Genomic DNA, 23,290 nt, shown 5'->3' with positions numbered 1-23,290 from the left:
CATCCTCACAGTGGTCTAGTGGATGAAGCTCATGAGAGATAAACATAAAACCCGTTATAAACATGGAAGTGGCTCCCAACAGTCAGCATTAGAACGACGCTCTCTCCTTCTCTACCTGCTGAAATCTTACTTGCTGTCCAGGTGGAGGTTGTTACTTTCTCCATCCCTCTGTCCTTCCTTTTCCAAGCGACCAGTAAGTGTATCTCCAGAGTTTTGTTGCTGCTTCTCTCTGTGGCTCAGAGGAAGACGCCAGCATGTGGTAGATGCTTAAGATACCATGGCTCCATTCTGTCGAGCCTGTTTCCTAAGGACCATGGAGGGTGAGACATTGCTGTGTCACTTTCCAGAATTCCGTTAAGCAGAAGGCACTAGAACATTTATACCTCCTGGTGTTAGTCGGCAATTGTTCCGTGGGTAGTAACCAGAGTTCATGTCTGCGGACTTTTAAGTGAGTTTTCCTTCTCCTAACAGTATCTGGGGAGCTGAGATTTTTCTTTTGTCTCAGGTCAAAGGTTACCAGTACTGGTTTTCTTCTTGTATTGTTTTTCCTAGAAAACTGAACGTAGCCTCAGGATTATTTATTTATTCATTGATTGATTGATTGATGGTGGTATAGTCAGGATCAGTGGCTAAGAGAAAGAAAAACGTCCCCCAGGATACAGACCTAGATTGGAACCCCGTCTCTGCCGTGCCAGCTGGATATCCCTCAACAGCACCTCTTCCCAAAACAAAACCAAAAAATGTAACTAGGAACTAGAGCATTGTAGACATTTCCGTTTCCAAGGAGAATCCTGGCTTTACAGTGTGTGGTTTTCATCGTCAAGGAAATAGCCCCAATGTGGTAGGGAAGTCTCCATCCCTAGCGAGACAGATGCAGCTTACAGAACTTAAAAAATACACACAACAAAAAACGTTTCTCCCTGTCAAGTTTTAAAAATCTCAGGATTGGAGTTTCAGGCGGGATAGGGACCCGGTCTCACCTCTGGTTTACCTACCCCCTGCCTTCACTGTCAAGACCAAGCTTAGTCAGGAAATAACCCGTGAGAATTTCTACTGACCATGTGTTCCCACTGCAGCGGCAGGACACGGCAGTGCTGCCTGGCCCTGTGCAGCTCTCAGCACACGCAGAAGACGACACTACCTAGGCAGCACCCTGGGGTGGGTGGATGAGAGTGCTGAAGGCTCTAGGAGGCCCGAGTGATCGTGTCGCCGGGAAGGCCAGGGGATCGATACCACCCCATTCCCAACTCACCGACAGGCCCCGCACCTGGGCTGAGGAATCTGACTTAAATGAGCAAATAAAATTTAGCAATCGTAGAAAAGAGGAAATCTCCCCCTCTATTATGAATGCCACACCACTGATTCAGAATCACTCAACTGCTCTGCTTTTGATGATCTCCACTCACCATTTTACCTGCTCATCTCTCACGACATGAAATGCACACGAATCCGACTTGTGATGCTCACCCATTGTCCTGCTCTAGCAAACAGTTTCAATTATGTAGAAATAAGCTTTGAGACTTGGCCACTGACATGCAGGGTAAGGAAATCAGTCAACAAAATATTTTCTTTTCATCTCACAACCTCACTGATACACTGTCAAATTTTCTTTCAACATACAAAATCGGATACGCTGAACGAGGCCCTACAGCCCAGCTGTCTTTCTAATTATCATCTTTTCTCGATAGGACTCAAACAATTCTTTTTGGGGGAAAGATTTTTTCTTGTGTTTGTCACACAGATACCCACTCTCTGTTTTGCAAAGACAGAGGTGTGTAATCGTGTAACAATTTCTTTCCCACAGAGGAATGCCACAACGGCCACCGTGAACAGCTGCAGACCCGTCGCTGTGGAAGTGGGAGGGAAGATTTCATTACCACGTGACGTGACAAGGGAGTGAGTGAGTAGGTGTGCTTCCACAAGTCTGATCTTCCCCCCACTATTTGGCATTTATCACAATCACCTGCTACTTGATGTCTCCAGCCCATCAGGGCCTCTCTGGCCCCAGGCCCAATGATCACTCCCACTTCATTACTGGTCACACGCCCACAATGTGCTAAATGCTTTCCATACATTATCTCACTTCATCCCTGTAGCAACCCTGTGAGGGAAGTACAATTCACCCATTTGGCAGATGAGGGCACTGAGGTTTAGGGAGATTAAATAATTTCTCTGAGATCAGACAGATAGTCAAGGCGAGGAGCCAGTTTTGAGTCCAGCTGCACCAGATTCCAAGGACCTGCTATCATCACGCAGCTCAGTATCACGTTTAAGGAAAGGAAGGGGGTTGAAAATGAAGACCCACTAGTCCTGTGGTCGGCAAACTGCGGCTCACGAGCCTCATGCGGCTCTTTGGCCCCTTGAGTGTGGCTCTTCCTAAGCCTTAGGAGTACCCTAATTAAGTTAATAACAATGTACCTACCTATATAGTTTAAGTTTAAAAAATGTGGCTCTCAAAAGAAATTTCAATCGTTGTACTGTTGATATTTGGCTCTGTTGACTAATGAGTTTGCCGACCATTGCACTAGTCTAACACTTCACAGTTTTACAAGCATGTTCACACGCATGACCTTACTTAACTTTACACAATAACTCTTTGCACTAGTTATCCCTACTTTACAGTAAGGAAATTAAGGTTCTGAGAGGGAAAGTCATTGAGCAAACAATTCAGAGAAGCTCCAGATCACTGATGTAAAGATGAAACTCAGAAGCACTGCCATGCAATGAGGTGCACGATGATAAGAAATGAATGTGGACTTTGAGGTCAAAGATTTGAATCTGAGTTCCTGTTCTGTCACTTACTAGTTAAATGACCCTGAGCAAGTCATTTCACCTGTCCTGCCTCAGTTCTGCATGTGTAAAATGGGCATGCCAATCATACCTTAAAAGGTGCAGAATCCATATAGGCTGTTTCCAAATCTTAGTTATTATAAATTGTGCTGCTATGAACATAGGGGTGCATATATCCTTTCTGATGGGTGTTTCTGTTTTCTTGGGATATATCCCTAGAAGTGGTATTACTGGGTCAAATGGCAGTTCCATTTTTAGTTTTTTGAGGAAATGCCGTACTGTTTTCCACAGTGGCAGCACCAGTCTGCAGAGTGGATTAGAAAACTGTGGTACATCTACACAATGCAATACTATGCTGCTGTAAAAAAGAAGAGTTTTTTACCATTTGCAACAGCATGGATAGAACTGGAGAGCATTATGCTAAGTGAAATAAGCCAGTCAGAGAAAGATAAATATCACATGAGCTCACTCATTTATGGAATATAATGAACATCATAATCTGATGAACAGAAATACAGAGACAAAGAAGCATCGAACAGACTGCCAAACTACAGTGGGAAGGCAGGGGAGGGCTGGGGGGAGGGGTAAGAGATCAACCAAAGGACTTGTGTGCATACATATAAGGATAATCAATAGACACAGACACTGGGGGTGGAGGTGGGGCGCAAGGGCATGTGCCGGGAGGTAGGAGAGGTCAATGGGGGGGAAAGGAGACACATGTACTACTCTTTGTAATACTTTAAACAATAATAATAAAAAAGGTACGGATCCAATTAGGTACTGTGTGAGAAAGTATTGTGTAAATTACCCAGTGCAATACAATTACAGGTTTTTGCTATCTGAAAACAGCGCATTCCCATGAAGCTTTTCATAAGCTGAAATGATGTAAAGCAAAGAAGCATCTACCATTAATTTGCACAGAAACATTTGTAAGCATTCCTAGACTGCCCACCAAAAATAACCTACAAAATCATGCCAAATCACACATGAAACACAAAATAACACCAACAGGTAGTCAGCACAGAGCCGCTCTCCCCGCTCAGGTGCTTGCGGCCTGTGTAATGGCTGTGTAATGGCTGCACAGCCTTCCTTGCTCGCCTTTTTTTGGTCATTGGCGGCAGCATCTTCTCAGCGGTGGGGTTGGGTTTGCCTCTTGGTGCTTTTACAATCCCTTTAGAAAAATGTCAAAGCCACTGGTTTGCTCTCTAACACTTATTTCTAACCAGGCTTTGAAGGCTGATTAGAAAGAAGCCCTCGAAATAATGACGATATTCTGAAATTAAGGTCATTTTTCTTTTCTTTCTTTTTTTTGAAACAATTTTCATATGATAATCACTTCAATTGTTTCTAAATTCAGCCTCATCAAGGGCTCCGCAGAACAGATGCCTCCATGCTCAGGAATGATCACAAAAGACGCAAAGCATCACTGTCGGAACTCACCTGGCACAGAATTCCCACTCCACCCGCCGGACAGAATTAGAAAGAGGGCCGACGGGCCAAGTGCGCGGAGGCCTGCGGATCTGTTTCTGGCACCAAGTCTGACAATAGGAATATTACAGAATGACCCTTAGATCACAGACGATGGTGCCCAACAGCTCTGGGTCTAAGTCCCGCTCTGCCACTCATGTGTATGCAGGCTACCCACGTACACTCTCAGAGCCTTGGTATTGTCACCTGCAGAACAGGGACACTAGTGTGTGGGATACGTGGCTGTCAGAGAGAAACAGACATGAAATGCCTGTACACATACACAGGAAGGAGGACCTCTGACCTTCCCTCTGCCTCTGTTCAGAAGCACTGTTGTCACCGGGTGAGTTTGCAGACTCATGTGCCAAAGCAAAGACTACGCTTTGTTCAAGTCCAATACGTTCCCTCTGCCTCTTGCTTTCACCTGGCTCCAGACATAAGCAGAAATCTCTGGCACTTTCTCTCTCATCCCTATATATACTAGTGGCCCAGTGCACGAAATTCGTGCACATTAAAAGGGAATTAATTAGAGGAAGTATTTTAATATTGCTATTTGCCCTTTCTCTATAATAGAAGTGTCAGAGATGAAAGAAAATTAGTAAAATGTATATGAAAATCTCCCTCCTGTCAGAGTCTGGGGCATGCTGTGGGCCCAGAGTCAAGTCCTTGCCCAACCGGCGTGCGCCTTGAAATCGCATGAGACCCAGACCCGGCCGGCCCCACCCCCATCAAACCCTGCAGGGCAGGGGGTGCAGCCTCAGGTCCCGCAGCCCCGGCGCAAGGGTGTGACAACCATTTGCACATTAGCTCTTTATTATATAGGATATAGTACTGTGCCTCTGTCCCTCACAGCTTAGCAGCTAAGTAGTGGAAGCACTGAGATTTGAGTTGAGGATGGAGCCTCACCTACTCCCTCCACCGATCAGGTCAAGCCTGGTTGCCTGACTAATGACAGGAGGCACTTGCATGTCCAAGGTCTGTGTATTTATAGCTCCCAAGGAAACCCCACGGGGAGGAGCAGGGGTTGAAGGAACAGGATTTGGATAGTGCCAGGTACTTTGGCTGTAACACCACTAACATCACCTCATGGAATAAAATGGTAGCCAGCACACACCGAAAGAAGCCTCGTTTCCTCAGCAAAGACTATATGCAATCCTCCTCTGAGTAGCTTCAATTCTAATGACAGGGTCACTTCCACTCTCCTTTTTTTGTTTTGTTTGGTTTTGTTAATCCTCACCTGAGGATACTTTTCCATTGATTTTTAGAGAGAGTGGAAGAGAAAGGGAAAAACAGAGAGAAACATCAATGTGAGAGAAACTCATGGATTGGTTGCCTCCTTTTAAAAATTCCCTTTCCTGCACTAGCAACCAGACAGCACGTGGCTGGAGCTTTCTGCCAGACCCTCCGGAGCCCCCCTGCCAAGGACAGGGTGGTGGGCCGTGAGCACCCCTGCACGGCAGCTTTGCTGGGCGAGGAGGCAGGTGCCCCTCCTGCCAGGAGTTTGCCGTTGGCCCCGGGAGTTATGAATTGTAAGGAGGTCTCCACTCGATGACGTCCTGCCACAGCAGGCTCTCTTTCCAGCAGGGAAGCCAGACTTTTCTTAGGGTGATAACATCTGGGTTTCTTTTTTATTCATCAGACATAGATCCAAATGTAGAAATGGCCAGCGTGTCATCACATACTAGTATTTTCATGCTCTACTGAAAACCACACACAGCCAAAACAATGCAAATGTCCTGCAACAGATCAATGGATAAGCAAAACGGTCTATAGATGGCTATGCATATTTTACCGTAATTTTTTTAAAAAGAGAGAAAGGACTACCCAGCTGTCCCGGGATAGGGACTCCATGAGCAGAGAGGGTCCCCGAATTCCACCCGGCTTCCGGCTTCCACATGTCACAGGGGCAGAGCTTTTCTGAGTGAGAAAAGATCAGAGCCGCAGGAAACAATGCTCTTCCCCAGACCTGGCAAAGAGCCTTACGGAGCAGCCCCACCGACAAAATAACAGACTCCATGCTTGCTTCTGTTCATTCAGGGGGACAGCCCGCCCCGCGCCGGGAGGGGCAGGCAGCACTCTGCTTGCAAAGGCAGCTCAGCCCTTTGGCCAGAAGGCAACCAGACGAGCCTGTTGTAGTCTCTGGCACATGATTTATGGCCACGGATATGGTTTATTTCCAAATTCAAACTATAATTCTAAAGACATTTCTGGGGGGAAAAATGATTTCCCTCCAACGGCATTTTTTTGGCTACTGTAATAAAACTTAATTCCTTCGTGTTTGCGCATGAAATATAAAATTTTTTTATTCGATTATGCCATTATAAACAGATTTCCTCCTAAATGTCTTCCACAATACAGAACTAATCCTGGGTCTTCTAAATGATCCTGCCTAAGAATACAATAAATGGTTTTTAAATGTCTATATGTAATTATTTTATCCACGAATAAAAGAAGTAACTGCCGGCTTTAATTTAGTGGAATGGAATAGAAAGAACATAATTTACATCTACTGCTTTATTCCTAATAGCAATTGTAAAAATAACTAAAAATTCTGGGGGCTGTAGTCATGGAGACACCACTACCTTTTAAGTGTAAGATATAATTTGTTGAGGAATGTCTGCTAAACCAGAATGAAAACTAACAGAGACAAGCAAACTTAATCGAAATCTTTAAATTCTAGTTTTTCCTCTTTCAGTTGAATTGTTTCATAACAACTTCGTGCCTGGAAGTAACCACAATGAAGAGTAATTTCCAAATGTGGCGAACTTACAAAGAAGCTCAGTTAGAACGCTGGGAGAAAAAAAAGAAACACAAAAACCCCACTCCAACGACAGTGTTTTGAGTGGGTTCCAACTCTGATGGACGTGAGGGGAGGAAAAGGCGCTCCATAACGAATAATGAGCAAGTAAGATACGGCCCCAGCTCTGTCAGAGTGAGCAACCTGGTGCCCAGCCAACGGTGTGAGCTGCAAATGTGAGCTATGTAGGTAACTATAAACAGTCATCACATTAATAATTAAAAAGAAACAGGGGAATGAATTTTAATAAGATATTACATTTAACCACAATGTATTCAAAACAGTATCATTTCAACATATGATCAATTCTAAAATTATTAATGGAAAAATTTAAATTCCTCTTGTTTTGTTGTTCTAAATCTTTGAAAGTCAAAATGTCTTTTTTTTTTTAGTTAAAACACATCTCAGTTTGGGCCAGCCATGTTGCAGGTGTTCAATAGCCACATGTAGCCAATGTCACCATATTGGACCAAGAAGACAGTAGGAGGCATAGCAAATAGCTCAAAAGCAAAACTGTCCCTTATCAGGGCTATAAAAGAGCCATAATAAAACATCAGGGGCATCTTCAAAGAGGTGGTTGCGTCTGAATTGAGTTTTAAGAGTCTTTAATTTAGGACATGGTATATTCAGACTTGCATTATATAAAGAGCTGACTGAGGCTGAAGGGAAGATCGGGTGGTTGGGACGGAGATAAAAGGAATCAAGAGTCCAGGCGAGAGATGTTGGGAACCTGGGCAAAGACCAGGGTGAATCTAAGATATTTTGGAGGTGGAATTGGGAGATACAGAGACTGACTAGAGATAGGGCCTGTAGAAGACACTGAAGGTGGGTACCCAGCAACCATTTCTCTTTCTTTCCCTGTTAACAGAAACCTGATTTTGCTCAGGCGGTCTGCATCCTCTGCAATGCCTTGGTTTTGGGAGGAAATGAAAGAATTCCCAGCCCCAGGAGGGTGGATCTTGGTTAACATAAACCAATTATAGTAGCTTTATCTTATCACTGACTGGCTTAGGAAAAGAAATGGAATCTAATTTTGCCCAATGAGACTTACAGGCTAGTGTACAAAGGTGGGGATGGGATTCTGAGAAGGGCTTCTTAGATCTTAAGATACAAGGAGGAGATATCTCTGCCTTGGTGTGGTGTGCTGAGGAGGTAATGTCTACAGCTGCTGCAGCCAATGTCAACCAACATCTGAGAATGGCAGTGGAAACATGGACTCTTGATGACATCATTAAACCATAGAAATAACCAACCCTGGAAACATTTCACCTCTGGACTTCTTGTTTTGTGAGGGAATGCATGTGCAGATTATTTAAGACACATGGGGTTATCTCTAATTTCTAGCCTAACAGGAAAAGGGAAGACTCTAGAGTCCTAGACAATGCCCCAACCTCTGGTAATAGCCATACCATCTTTCCTTTGTTCAGCCTGTTATTGGCATGTGAAGCTCTTTACTTAATGTCCTCAGGGACCCTCCCAACAGTCCAGGGAGGCGTTCAGGCTGACACTATTGTCTGCTTTTTCCTGCACAGTGCCCCTCTCCCCCACTCTCCTTGCATTCCCAGCAACTGGTACAGTACCCAGAATAGTGATCATGGCTATCATTTCTTAAGCTTTGTCTATGTGTCAGGAACTGTTCAATGTTTTATATACACAATCTCACTTTATTTCCTTATTTACAATAGCTTGCAACTGCTCTATGAGTTGGGATTTATTATCACTATTTGACAGATGAGGAAACGGAAGCTCAGAGGGGTTACATAAATTCAAGGTCTCAAAGTGAGTGACGTAGCTGCAAGGGAGAAGGGGCTTCAAGGAGAGAGAATTTGTCTGTAGTATTAATTGCAACAATAAGGAAAAGTAAGACAAAAGCAACCTGACTACACACTTTGACCCCGGTATGTCTCTCTGGATAGGTTATATTCTTTACCACCACAGACACATGGCACAGAGCAAGTCCATGTGTTTCCTGAATGAATGCATGAATCTAATGAACAAGTAAATGGCTGCTCAAAGAGATGAAGTACCTTGCATAAGGTCACCCAGCTGAAGACAGATTCATGACCTGACACAGGTCTCCTAACCCCAAGGCTACTGCCCTTCCTACCATATTCTATGACATTTCCAGCTTTATTGAGGTATATTTGACAACCCACGACTGACATTTATTTGGCACTTGGTTAGATACCACCCTGAATGGTTCCTGGCAATTTCTTTGTGTATGTGTCATTTCTGTACAACGTAATATGTAAGTTATTGACTCTTATTCAACCTTGGCAATAAATTATGCCATCTTTCCAATAAGGGTGTGGCTGATAACTTTTGGAAGGACAAACATAGTCAAAGATAGAGTGGCTCCCTCCTCAGTCTCCTATATCCCTGTCTTTTAAAAAAGATGTTATTATTCCCTCATGAACGTCTTTCCAATCAGCAAAACCATGTCAGGCTGTCATCCTTTTTCCTCTCCTTATTTCCTCTTGGGTTCCATGTCAATATTTACACATCACCACTCACTCGACTGTTAACCTGAGATGGCCTTAGATCCCGTCCCCGACCTCTCATCCAATAACCTCACATTTTCCATTATTTAATATCGTCTCTCATAACATTTCCACTTTGACAGGAAAGTAACTTTCCAAAGTCAACTGATATTTCGCTTTTAAAAAGAAGATTAGTTGAGCATTCAAGGGGCCCTGGTGAGCCATGAGAATATTGTCCAAAGCTGTTTGTTAATTTCTCACTGCCCACTCAATTTTCATTATCTCTCTGGAAGCTAATGCAGAGCCCGACCTGACCTCAGAAGGCCGTGGACCAACTGCTCAGAGAGCTGGCTGTCACTAGCCCCCGAGATTTCTTTCCCAAGAAGGAGGGGGAGGAGAAAGGCAAAAAGAAAAGTAAGTGTCTTTCTTTCCTAGCTCTGATGGGGTATTTTGAATTCCAGTGGTGCAAAATATCTCATTTTCCCTTGAAATTATTTTTCTCTTGTCCTTCATCACCCCTGCTTCCAGAGAGTCTCCAGTTCTGACCAATTATATCTCAGGGAAACATGTTGTTTTCCCGCTCTCCATCCCTTGCCCACATTCTGTCTTTATTTGTTCTTAGCAAAATGCCAACAATAGGCCTTCACCAAATACCGATGGAGTGAATGTGAACATAACTTCTGGCTGGCACTAGGGTCCTCGTTTTCTGACGACTCTCCCCTCCAGACAGTTTCACACTCAGCTATGAGAAAGGCTATTTTTTAAAACTCACATCTCTCCGTGCCACTTTCTTGCTTGCAAACGCCAATAACACCCCCACTGTCTTCAATGTCAGGTCTGATCTCTCAGTCTGACATTACGAATTGATTCTCAATCTGGCCCCTGTCTTTTCTAAAGCTCTTGACCCTCTTTCCACCCACTCCTGCCCCAACCACATGAGGGGCAGGCTCTTCTTAACCAGCCGTGAGCTCTCGCCTCTTCACACGTGTCCCCTGCTGTGGTCTCAGCTTCCACGACACTTCCCCCTGCTGCCCTGACTTCTACCAAATAAACCTTGATCAATTGCTTACTCATCAGTTGCAAATGATCATCCCCTGAGCATGTTCCAGGTGTCAGACCCTGTCTTGAGCACTTCTTCGTCACCCCAGTATTTCTTTTAATCCCAATTAATAATGGCAGGTCCAGATTTAACCTGATACATCTGCCATTGAAGACCAGGTGCCCTTACCCACCATATATTCCACATCCCACCCCACCTCCACCCTGTGTCTCTAGCGTACATCTTCATTATAGTGCTCACTGCATTACAAGAGAGTTGCTGTCGACAGATAAAATTTCCCTGGAGGGGCTATGAACACCTCGATAGCAAGGCTGGTTCTTATATATGTGAGTATCTCCAGTACACAGCATAGCTCTGGCACACAGTGTATGCAGAACACTTTTATTTTGTAATTAAATTTTAATCTATGCATCCAATACTAAGAAAAAACTCAATCCCAACTGAATCGGGTAGGTGAGCCACATGTAGATCTCAAAGCTCTTTTCCCTAGAAAGGATAAATCCGGAGACTCAAATGGATAGCAAGGAAGCTGAATCTCTACTTCCACCTCCAACGTGATCCATAAATTACTATTTTTAACTCACCTGCAGGAACCTGGCTTTGTAATATTCATGGCAGCCATCTGCAATTCCACCAGCCAAGCCCACAGCAGGTGCCTCCTGCATTTTCAATAACAGTATTGCTTAATCTGAAATGCGCTTTGAAGACAAAGAAGCATTCATAATACGAAACAGCAGTGAATGTTGATAATGAGGAAGTTCTCCAACAGCGTGTCTTGTTGATTTGTACGGTGCCTCTATGCCAATGGCTAGAAGAAATGTTTACAGAGATTCTCTCTCCTAAGCCTGGGCAACATGCCAGTGAGGTTGTCTGCATCTTTAAAGACAGGAAAACTGAGGGAGAGAGGACGGGGAAGGGAGGGCGAGGGGAAGAGGGGGAGAGACTGCCTTTAATTCCCTGGTATGCAGGGGAAATTGCAAGCAGTGAAATAAAGCATCTGACTTCCAGGTAGGTCTTGAGAATATCCTAGGGACCAGCCGACTCTCAGGGCCCGGAGAGCAATGTTTTCCTTCCTACTCTTCAGTTCAGCCACACAACAACGAGTTCTGGAGAATAAGAAGCAGGGAGCCATAAAGCTAGACATTAATCCCCAAATAAGATGAGAAAAGGGTCGTCACAGTTTCAGGTTATCAGGCTGAATTTTCGGGAGCTGTAGCCACTATTATTTCCTCCCCTTGTGTGAAAAAAATGGGGAACTGTGCAGGTGCCCCCGAAGCTTGCCTTGGGCAGCAACGTCTGAGGCTCAGAGTGTATCGCTGGGAGGGCACACCGGAGGAGACGCCAACCTGGCCCCTGATTTAACGATGCCCACTACTTCCTCCCCCTTAGTAATTCAGTAAAAAGCAGCCAGTCCTGCATTCTGAGGCTGTGTTTCCAAGGCTGTACCAGACCCCAAAAGCTTAGTCAAGATGGGGTCAGTAAACAAGCTGACCCAAGGTCATGGCTCCCATCTGTTAGCCTGGTTCTGACATGATTCTCCATGAGCTACTGATTGACAATCCACAGATTAGACCTGGTTAGAGAAATCTCATCCCTTTTCTCCCAGTGGAACAACTCATATACCAACCATGTGTCATGCCAAGAACACAGAGCCGGGGCTTGGCTGGCCTGACGAGCAACGAACTTTATTTTTATCATGCTTATCGCTGCCCCATTACCTCTGGGCCAATGCGCCCCGAAGCAGCTGGAGACAAGAGCCAGTGGGGAGCCCAGCTGAGCATTCAGCTCCTCGGAGCCTTCCACACTGAGAAAAGGGTTGGCCCAAGGCCGTACTGCCAAATGTTCACCCTAAAGCAAATGCAAACTGACATCTGGATTGCGGTAGCCAAGTTCTAAGAGAGCGTCTGGCGGTCTTAACCAATTCAGCAGACTCCTTGCTCGTTCAGACACGTGAAGAAAGGCCGGTGTGCGCCGGCGCAATTTCAGCACCATAGCACCGAGGCTGTTTCTTTCAATTGTACAGAGCAGCTCAACCTTACCTTAACCTGAGGTTTCAAACTGAGGGGCGGCTGCGCCCTCTATACTGAACCCTTATCTCATTTGGCATAAGCAGCAGTCATTTAAATTCAGTAGCTCATGATGCCAGGTTCTGCAAAGGTTCACGCCCATGAATATGACAAACAGCCCTTCTCCTCTTGTTTTACCATATTTATTGAGCCAGCTTGGCTTCCCTTCAAAGGCATCATAAGGGCCGCTTGAGGTCAAATGATCACAGATTGGCAGTGGGCAGAGTGCAGTGGATGGGGGTTTCCTTTATAGATCCAAGCCTGCGTCCCGCCCCCTTCTCATGGGAGCTGCGAAAAGTTTGAACAGATGTTCAGATCAGGGCAGGGACGCTTCACTGCTGCTCTGTTTACTTCCTCCAGCAGCGTCCGTTTTCATTTCCTCATGGACTAGAGACAACAGTTCTACCAGCCTGACTGCCACCTGGTGGGGGGCGGAGGCTGGGAACCGGGTCCTGTGGAGCAGGATGAATTCGGAAAGGAAAGCAGTCTGTACGCCACACAACCACACTAACCTCTGGCGTTTAGTTCCCAGGATGGAGGTCTGCAGATGTGCCGGGAGGTAGCTTAATCTCTGGGAACGTCAATGAAGCGGCTGACCCACTGCAACACAAACCATTTAGCCCCAGTCTATTGTTTGCACCTGTTTTACTATGGCGGGCTCCCAAGGTTAGCATGAAGGGGTGGCTCCGTGTACGGAGAACCCATCTGTGACCATGGATCCTTTGCCATTTATTTTTTTCTGAAGTATTTACCGTGGGATTGAACAGTATTTGTTTGAGGCATTATAATAAAATCCCTCCACAAAATCTCTTGGATGAAAGTACATTAATCCAATCACCCAATCAACCAATATTTATTGGCCACGCACAATGTGCAAGGTGTTGAGAAGGTGAGGTGCAGCCATGTCCCTGAAGACCTTCCTCGTTGGAGCAGCAGAAATATTTGCAGATGTGGCTGAGCAGGGACTTTTATTTGTCTCCCACAGTCAATCACTCCTTCCTTTTAATAACACAGGTCCCCCAAGCTGGGCATGTGGCTACCTTACACTCTAAGTTTCTCTGTTTTTTTCACACTAAGTTTCTTGGCTTGAGTATGGTCATGTGACTAAGTTCTGCCCAATGGGATCTGAGTAAAACTGAGATGTGCAACTTCTGGGTCATCTCCTTCAAAGGAAGCCACTTGCTCACTTTTCCTCCTCCCTCTTCCCAGGGCCCAGAATGTGCATGTGGGAGTGTGAGCCAATTCTGCCATCATGAAAATGACACAATAGGGGATGTTTTGAAGGTAGAATAAACAGGATTTTCTGACAGGTTGTATGTGAGATGTGAGAGGAAGAGATGAGTTAAGGATGACTTCAAGGTCTTTGGCTTGAGCCAACCTAGAAGAATCCATTGCCAACCAATGACAGGGGAAGTTACAGGTAGAGTAACTTTTGTCCAAAAGATCAAGAGTCCAATTTTTGGAAGGAGTGGAGCCCCAGAGGATCTTAGGGGACAGTCTGAGAGAGAGAGAGAGAGAGAGAGAGAGAGAGAGAGAGAGAGAGAGAGAGAAGCCTTCTATTTTGTTTAAGCCACTGTTATTTAGTCTCTGTTAAAGTAGCTGAATTAATATCCTAGCTAATATATACACACTTCCCTATTAGACCAGGAGCTTCTAGAAGCTTCTTTATTACCCCCACCTATCATCAAGCCCGCACAGAGTAAGTGCTCATCTCATATTTGTGGATGGTTATACAAAGATATAGTTAGTAAAAATCCCCTTTTCTCTTATAATTTAATACCATTATACATATTATAAGACGATCAAAGGATTAACTTATAAGTAAAGCTCCAAAGTGATAACTGGTTTGGCTTCTAATGAGCTTAAAAAAAGTCAAGGGGGACATCACATTAGTCCATTCATTTCTGAAAAGTGAAATTATTTCAAAACCAGGGGATCTTATCAAATGCCTGAAAGGCATAGAGATAAGATTAAGCCAAGGGGAAATCATACAAAGAAGGAAGGGGGAATCTTGTCTATCAAATGCTGCTGATTGATTGCTGCCACTGGTAAATGTCATTGCATTCAGCGATGCAGTGGCCACTGGCGACCTTGACCAAACAGAAAAGTAGCATGGGAGAGGTGAGGCCAAAGCCCCTGGGAGTGGGGTTAGGAGCTAAGGCAAGGAGGGAAGTAGGAGACGGGGAGTTGGGGCTTTCTTTGGAAGAGCTTTTTTAAAAAGGGGTGTAGGAAGGAAGGACAGCAGCTGGCAGAGAAAGGGGGGGTCAAAAGGAAGACTTTTCATGCTACCCATGTCATCCGCTGCCATTTACAGAGCACCTCACTGCGGTGCGAGGTGCTTTACATGTCACGCCCATTTAATCCTCCTAATGGTTTTACAAGGCAGATACTATTGCCTCTATCTTCCAGGCAAGGGAACAGATGTTAAGAGATCGTGAGAAACTTTACCAAACAAAATCAGTACGTGGCTGTGCCAGGACGGAAACCAGGTTGTTATAAATTGGAAGCAGAGACTCTTGACTCCAACAGTGTATTCCTTGCCTCTAAAGGGCCTGCTACTCCTAGGACTGCCTCCCGCAGGGAGCTCAGACCTGCGATGGCGCCGGCAAAAGTTAGCTGTCAGGCTCCTCGTCCCAGGGCGCAGGGAGCTCCTAATCCTGCAGAGCAGTGTGCAAAGGGCTCTGCATCCTTCTCTGGCCCCAACCTCTGGGAAGGATGTATGATACAACAGCCTTACAAGCACTTCCATACACAGCACTCCATGCCAACAGCACTCCCATCGCATCCAGGGAGAAGAACCAACAGTAGTGTGCAGATTCCAGTTTCAGATTGGCCAGGCAGTGGAGGGAAGTCCTGCCCTTTGTTACCTACCACACTGGTGTGGACCCAAAGGGTTTCCTAAATATTTGCTGCTCCTACAGTTGCTACATGAAACTGGCGTGGGGGAGGGGGGTCTGTTCTGGAGATGTGCTGCGGTGGGAAGATGCTCACTACAATCCTTGAGTCTCCAGCTATTGTCAAACCCCAACAGGTTTCGGGATCTAATGGCCTGGGGTAGGAAATGACTTACTTTTCACTGTACATTTATTCCTTTTTTTTTTAAAATACTAATATTAAAATAAATTTAGAAACAAATAAACAAAAGAACACCCAACTGACACCGAAACTAATATACCAAGATTAAATCAGGCTGCAATATTACAGATTCCTTTTTTAAAATACATGATTTTTTTTTTTTTTCTCAATGAAAAAAGTAAATGGTGCCCGGAATCTTGGTTTTCACTCAGAATCCGATTTCGTTATAAAGCTGGATGGAAAGTCCCTGCACAAGAGACAGGGATGTGTGTATGGGGGAGGGGTGGGAGTGGGGAGAGAAAGTGTCTTCCAGACCCAGCGTTACTCTGTAAGATGATCACCCTGACACCGCAACCCAGGGACAGAGAAACAGAGCAGGTGGGAGTGGAAGGAAACTCCCTCAGTCAAGAACAGGGCGCTCTGGAAACAGCCCCTTCCGTTAGCGCCAGACCGACTGGAAATGAGGCTTAAGAAGCATTTTACACGATAGCCCAAGGATAATTCGCTTTGCACGCGGACCTCTCCTGTAACTGACTCAGCTCTTTCCCACTGCAACGTAGCATTCACCTTGTTTACGTTCAGTTACTACAGAGCACGTATTACCTGTCATAAGGTCCTTTCAGTTCTCGCTAAAGAACTCCTCTGAAAGTCCCCTGCACACGCTGCCTTCACAGCCGAGAACACTGATAACACTTTCGGAAAATGCTATTGAAGGGCCCTGCAGCCCTATCTCCAACATGCCTACTTTTCAGTTAATCTTAACTTGTAGGGAAAGTTCCTTTTTCCATTATATAGCCTCTATGGAGTGCATTCACAAAGGCATTCTTTACATTTTTTCAGAGGTCTATCCATCCTCTCTGAGTTATGACTTAAGAAAACACTAGAAGCCTGGTCATCAGAAAAAACAATAAATAAACAGTAAATCCCATTTTAAATGGGAAACACTTGGACTCCATTTATAATATTAAATTTTTCTTAGTTACAGAAATAATACATGCTCATTGGAAATAAATTCAACCAAAACAGAATAACATAAAGGATAACATGAAAAATATCTTACAATCCCATTCCTCAAAGAGTGTAATTAACAATTTGCTGTATATCCTTCCAGATTTTTCTGTACATGTAATATATATGTATTCGAGATCCCTAACATGAACCGCTTGAAGTTGTGTGTGAAGTTTTGTGTGCATGTATGCATATGCATTTTATTTATTTTTTTATATTTTTATTGATTTCAGAGAGGAAGTGAGAGGGAGAGAGAGAGAGAAACATCAATGATGAACAAGAATCATTGATTGGCTGCCTCCTGCATGCCCTGTACTGGGGATCAAGCCCGCAACCTGGGCATGTGCCCTTGACTGGAATCGAACCCGGGACCCTTGAGTCCGCAGGTCGACGCTCTATCCACTGAGCCAAACCAGCTAGGACTGCATATGCATTTTAAAGGAAAAGTGACCCATAGCTTTCATCAGTTTTTTTTTTTTTTCCCAGTATGTAGTATTTTTATTATTATTACTTGTTCCAGGAAGATTTACATCAAAACTAGAACTACTGTCATGAGGGAAAAGTTGTCTTTTTTTTTTTTTTTTTTTTTTGCTTAAAGTATTACAAAGGGTATTACATATGTGTCCATTTTATTCATCAGTTTTCAAAAACGTTTAAAAATATATATTACTATATTTGTAATATAACATAAAGTATAACATATATAACTATGTAATTCCTATTTAGTTTACAAAAATGTAATCATAATTGACATGTAATTCTGAAATTCATTTCCTTCCATTTATGGACATATTTTTCCATTTCAGAAGTAATTTTTGTTGTTCCTGATATTTTTTATCTCTTAGTTTTTCTCCCTGGAAGTTCCAGAATCTGGGGCTTAGAGACAGAAAGATCTGGATTGGACTCTGGGCTGAACCACTTACAAGAGCTGTAAGTCTGGCAAGTTACTCGGACTTTTGAAGTCTCAGTTTGTCATCTGTAGAGTCAATTAGAATTATAATCGAATGATTGCAAGGAATAAATAGTAAAGTGTATTTTAGGCAGTTGGCACAAGCAATAACTGGCTTAGAGCGAATATTTAATGAACACTAATGCTTTCGTAGGTCGAATTTGCTTGGTCCAACATCACACATATAACATCTGGAGAAGGATTTTAAAATCAGGATTTAGAATGACAATAAAGTGGTTTATTGAGAATAAAGCTGAAACCACACTCTGGGATAAAATAGTATTACCCATTAATTAAGAATAAGCCAGTACACCCTAACCAGTTTGGCTCTGTGGATAGAGTGTTGGCCTGCAGACTCAAGGGTCCCAGGTTCGATTCCGGTCAAGGGCATGTACCTTGGTTGTGGGCACATACCCAGGAGGCAGCTAATCGATGTTTCTAACTCTCTATCCCTCTCCCTTCCTCTCTGTAAAAAATCAATAATAATAAAAAAAGAATAAGCCAGCAAACAAATGATTCATATAGCTATAAACATTACAAAGAATCAGGTGTCAGTCTTAACCAGCCTAAGGCAGTTGCCATGGACTGAGCTAATCAGGACTCCTCTCTTAGGATATTGAGAAGGTCACATTCTAGACCATTCCATGCTGAGGTTGGCCTTCCCATTCCGGGTCTTATTATTCGGTTCTCAGACTTTGCATGTGCAAAAGCTGCTAGTTCAATGTAAGCACAGAATTCCATTTCTTTTGCACGATGCTGGTGGCCTGCCTCGTTTATTAACACAGAGATGGCTTTGGCCTTTAGCTAGACCTGCAGCTCTCTCCACTCCCAGTGCCCTCTGCCCTGCTGTGTCCACTCTTTACCTCTGGCGTCCAGGGCAGCCCGGAGCAAGAGCATCCCTGCCGTGACCACCACTCACTGTGCAATAACTGACCTCCAGGCATGTGCTAAGCATTTTGCACGCTTTAGTTTTGTAATCTCACAGCAGTTATGGACATTATCTCTGTTTTGCAGATACCCAACTCGAGGTTTGATTAAATAAGGAATGTGTGCAAGATTGCAGGCTCAGGAAGGGACAGGCTGGGAGTCTGAACCTCTTTATTCCAGAGCCCTGGAGCTCATGAATGCTACCTCCACCGCTCTTGCTTCTGTGTGGTGGGCCACATGTTACACCTGCAAGACTCTGGCGGGAAAGGGAGAAAACGTCAATGTGGTGCCCACTGGAAGTTTCCCTGGGATGGAGGCCTCCTCGTAGGGGGTGTTTCTGCAGGTTGGCACGTTCACCTTCACAGTCTACACCTGCCAGTCAGAGCTGAGCTAAACTCCTTCAGCTTTTGGGGGAGACCAGTGAGAAAACTGATCAGAAAGGGGAAGTGGCGTTATCTGTCATGGCCGAATAATGGGCCGCGAAGATGTCCACGTCCTGAAACCTGTGAGCATGTTACCTCATGTGGCAAATGAGACTTGGCAGCTATAACGAAGAGTCGGAGACAGAAGGCTCGCCTGGATTTTGCAGGCGGGCAGTGTTATCACAAGGGTCCCGATAAGCGGGAGGCAGGAAAGCTCCCGTCAGGGGAGAAGATGTGGCTACAGAAGCAGAGGTCGGTGATGCGGGAACCCAGAAGCTGGAAAAGGCAAGGAAACAGATTCCTCCCCAGCGTCTCCGGAAAGGAACTCTGTCCTGCTGACCCACTTCAGGCTCTGACCTCCAAAACTGTAGGAGAATCAATTTGTTGTTTCAGGCACTAAATGTGCGGCAACTTGTAAGAGCAGCCACAGGAACCCAAACCAACATCCACATCCCAAGTATCTTATAAGAACCCTGTTCATATTAAACTTGAAGTCCTATGCCCAACTTATCTAAATCCTAAGACTCATGTTTATTGTATTTCTAACAGTCCATTAGTGACGTGCTGATGGGCCTGGTTCTCCCTCTTCATAAAGAAAATGAATTAAAATATACCCGTGAGCTTTCAGTGGTTCTCAACCTTCCTCATGCCGCGGCCCTTTAATACAGTTCCTCATGTTGTGGTGATCCCCAATTTCATTGTTACATAATTAAAGCATAGTGATTAATCACAAAAACAATATGTAATTATATATGTGTTTTACCATGGTCTTAGGCGACCCCTGTGAAAGGGTCACGACCCCCAGGTTGAGAACCGCTGTTTTACGTGGAGATTGCCCTGCACACTCTGGATATTTCCAAAACCTAAGCGAGAACAGCCATTTCCTTTCCTTTGGGAACTAATGTAGGATCGTCTAATTGACACACATTCACACACTGACCCACAGCTTTTCAAATCCGAAACAGGCAGACATGACGGGAGGTGAATGCAAATTCTCTTTTTTGCTGAGACACTTGCGGACACGGAGGAAAACGTGCCTCTGCTTACATATATCAATGTAGAAGCACTGTGACATCTCAAACAAAATTAGCCACCGCAGAGGGGGGAAAATATCAGATAAGCTCATTAACCCGGGCGGAGCCACTTACATTCACAGGATAATGCTGGCCAGCGGACCGAAGGGGGCGCTGTCGAGCACCGATGGAAGATCCAGCAGCCCAGGAATAGGATTCAAGCAAAGGGAGCGAAGATCAGGAGCGGATGGACGAGGCTTTGGCCGTTCTTGTCATCGAGAATGCAGAAGAATCCTGCAGTTGGAAGGTTCCTAACATTATCATTGTTATTTGAATGAGCCAGGAAACACCAGATCCCAGAAAGGCATCCTTCCTAGCCATACATTTCAGGGAGAAAGCACTGGTTTTCGGGAAACTTGCTATGCGTCCCTGCGCCCTCCAACTGGACACTGCGATCACCCATGTTCCTTGTGCAGATGCTGGAATAGCCAAGGGGCATCAGTTGGTTCTCTTTTACTCGTCGTCTCTCCAGTCAAGAGCCCCAAACAGCTGACCCTGCCTGGCTTTCTAGAATAAATCCCTTAAAAACATCTCATCTAGAGCTGGCATTATAACCATTAGCCAGAAGTATTGTAATGATCTTTTTTATGGATCTTCTCCCTCACCAACAATCTCTTTGTAAATAGGCTGCTTCTTATTCTCTGATAGTAACAATTTACATAGAAAAAAATGATTTAATATGCCAGATCCCCACCCGGCCGGTGTGGCTCAGCGGTTGAGCATCAACCCATGAACCCGGAGGTCATGGTTTGACACCCGGTGGGGGCACATGCCCGGGTTTTGGGCTTGATCCTCAGTGGGGGGCATGCAGGAGGCACCAGATCGATGATTCTCTCTCATGATTGATGTTTCTATCTCTCCCTCTCCCTTCCTCCCTGAAATCAATAAAAACATATTTAGAAAAGAAAAATAAAGTCAGATTCCCTAGGTAAATGCCTTGTTGCCTTCCTGCAGAGAAGGAGGATAGCAAATAGTTGCTATTTCTTTACTAAAGACAGTCAGAGTGAGCGGCCTGTCTGTGCGTGCCACTGTCATTGGGGACAACAGGGACTCTCGACCCACTTGGCAAATGGCATGAACTTCCAAGTTTCCTTGTCTTCCCCAGGGCACAGGGAGTCAGCCACAGTCCAGATTTCCCTCAAGTCCTGATTTCAAATAGTTTTATTTTCAACACAGTGATTTGTCTAATCTAACACTACATGTGGCTTAATCCTTATGCTGGTTGAAGACTGTTCATATCAATGTTTGAAAAATAGATTAAATCTTTAGACTATGTTATAATTCCGGGTGAAGAAAATATGGTCACTAAACGTTTACATATTATCAAGTGTAACTAATAAGGTTTACATTTAATCCCCGAAATCAATCATAACTGAGGATGCACAGAGTTCAGACCAATGAACTCTTTCTTAATCATTATAGCTGTGGATCTGAGCTCATTTCCTCCCCCTCCTCACCAAAGTTGCTGCTTCTCCTTCCACTGACCCCTCCAGAAAATAAAAATATCATGTGAATAGCTGTGGGGTGGGTGCAGATGGATGGAACCCACAGGCAGTAACAAGTCCTGGCTGCCATTCAAGGCAGCTCTTTGGTTGAGCAGGGTCTGAGGGACCCTCTGCAGGGACCACACTAACTGGCATCACGGTACCTCACATCAGCAAGTTCAGGGGAGGGATGAGGCAAGGTGGGTGAAACTCTCGCTAAAATGCATCATTCCGCCCAGCCGGCATGACTCAGTGTTTGAGCATTGACCTATGAACCAGGAGATCATAGTTCAATTCCCGGTCAGGGCACATGCCCAGGTTGCAGGCTCGATCCCCAGTGTGGGGTGTGCAGGAGGCAGCTGATCGATGATTCTATCCCATCATTAATGTTTCTATTTCTCACTCTCTCCCCCTTCCTCTCTGAAATCAATAAAAATGTATTTTAAAAAATATAAAATAAAATGCATGATTGCAAGAATGCAATATCACAAACATAGAGGAAAGGCTTTAGTTATTTGGGAAACTGCTTAAAATAAACACTACCCACAATAAAAGAGTCGAAGAAAATTGCCCATTCGTGTTCCACCTCTCTCCTCCACTTAAACTTGCAAAGTCTGTGGTTACAAAACACACCTTGGGCAGCTTTACTGCCATATGCCAAGATTTTCAGACTGGATACTAACAGGCCTCGCAGAATGCCAATAGATGGGTCTATTTCCTATCTCTCTCTCCCTCCCCCTTCCTCTCTGAAATCAATAAAAATACTAAAAAATTAAAAACACATATCACCATATCCTCCTCTTAGACATTTTCAAGAAAATTAAAAGCACTGAAAAGTCCTCCAATAGAGAAATGCATTAAATTTCATTTGCTCAGCAAATAAATATGCTGACCATGGAACATCCCATGGACCCAGCTTTCTGTGGGTCCCGCTGTGCTGCGAGGTCCATCATCTTAGAGCAGAGTCAGGGGCTCTGATTTAGAAAGAGCACTTCCCTAGCAGCACACAGCTTGTCAGGATGACTGCTAAGATACTCGCTTCTGGGACCTCCTTGGCTTAAGCCACTCTCCAAGGAGACAGAGAACAAAGAATCCAGCTGGTTCTGAGCAGCGAGCTCTAGAAGGCTATTCCTGAAACCAATTCTTCCAACTCTGGGCACCCTTCCTGGTTTCTGGGTCATGGATTTTCTTGGGATGTGGCTCCATAGCCTCTGACTTTGGTAGCTCTCTGTGCTCTTTGAGCTAAGCCTTGTCCCAACTTCATTTAGCTTCCTGGTGCCTGTCCTCATCCTTCGGTCCACGGGCATAGTCTGATCCTGGGCTCCCCAGCTTCACCCTACAGCTCTGAGGTCAAGGGGCTCCCTTCTAAGGTTTTATCCACTCTTGCTTCCGTGTCCACATATGGCTCACCACCTTACATCTAAGCTGTATTTCCTTGTGAGAATTAGTTACCTGGGAGAGGGTAATGGTCCATTCCCATTTTAATCAAGAAAACTTAACAGAGATCCAGGGGCTCTGAGGCCAGTGCACACCGATGCATTATATCATACAGTATCTTGTTCCAGGTCCCAACCAAAGAAGAGCTGGCTGCAATTTTTACCTGTTTTCCAAATTAGGAAACTGATCATTTAAGAAGTAATAACCTGCCCAAGGTCACAGAGCTTAAATAATAGTCAGTCTGACCTCAGAGTG

At 44.6% G+C, this 23,290-nt stretch overlaps 1 protein-coding gene and 1 non-coding gene across 12 annotated transcripts in view; both read right to left on the bottom strand.

Moving 5' to 3' along the window:
• The window catches only part of NCALD (neurocalcin delta), a 300,236-nt gene that overhangs the window by 34,087 nt on the left and 242,859 nt on the right, over window positions 1-23,290 (bottom strand). For 8 of the 11 annotated variants that reach the window (XM_059672031.1, XM_059672036.1, XM_059672033.1 and 5 more), the window contains one exon: window positions 20,190-20,348. The exons of 2 other annotated variants lie outside the window; for them this stretch is intronic. The gene's annotated coding sequence lies outside the window, so the exon portion shown is untranslated. Of the gene's footprint in view, window positions 1-11,178; window positions 11,274-20,189; window positions 20,349-23,290 lie in introns of those variants that run through there. One more of the 11 variants, XM_059672042.1, reaches the window with a different exon arrangement.
• LOC132220193 (small nucleolar RNA SNORA41) lies at window positions 1,725-1,855 on the bottom strand. The gene has a single exon (XR_009449710.1). It is a non-coding gene; the product is annotated as a small nucleolar RNA SNORA41 (small nucleolar RNA).

Source organism: Myotis daubentonii, chromosome 17 (genome assembly GCF_963259705.1).
Source record: "Myotis daubentonii chromosome 17, mMyoDau2.1, whole genome shotgun sequence".
Lineage (NCBI taxonomy): Eukaryota > Metazoa > Chordata > Mammalia > Chiroptera > Vespertilionidae > Myotis > Myotis daubentonii.
The sequence above is the reverse complement of the archived record's forward strand: the minus strand, read 5'-3'. Positions and strand labels throughout refer to the sequence as shown.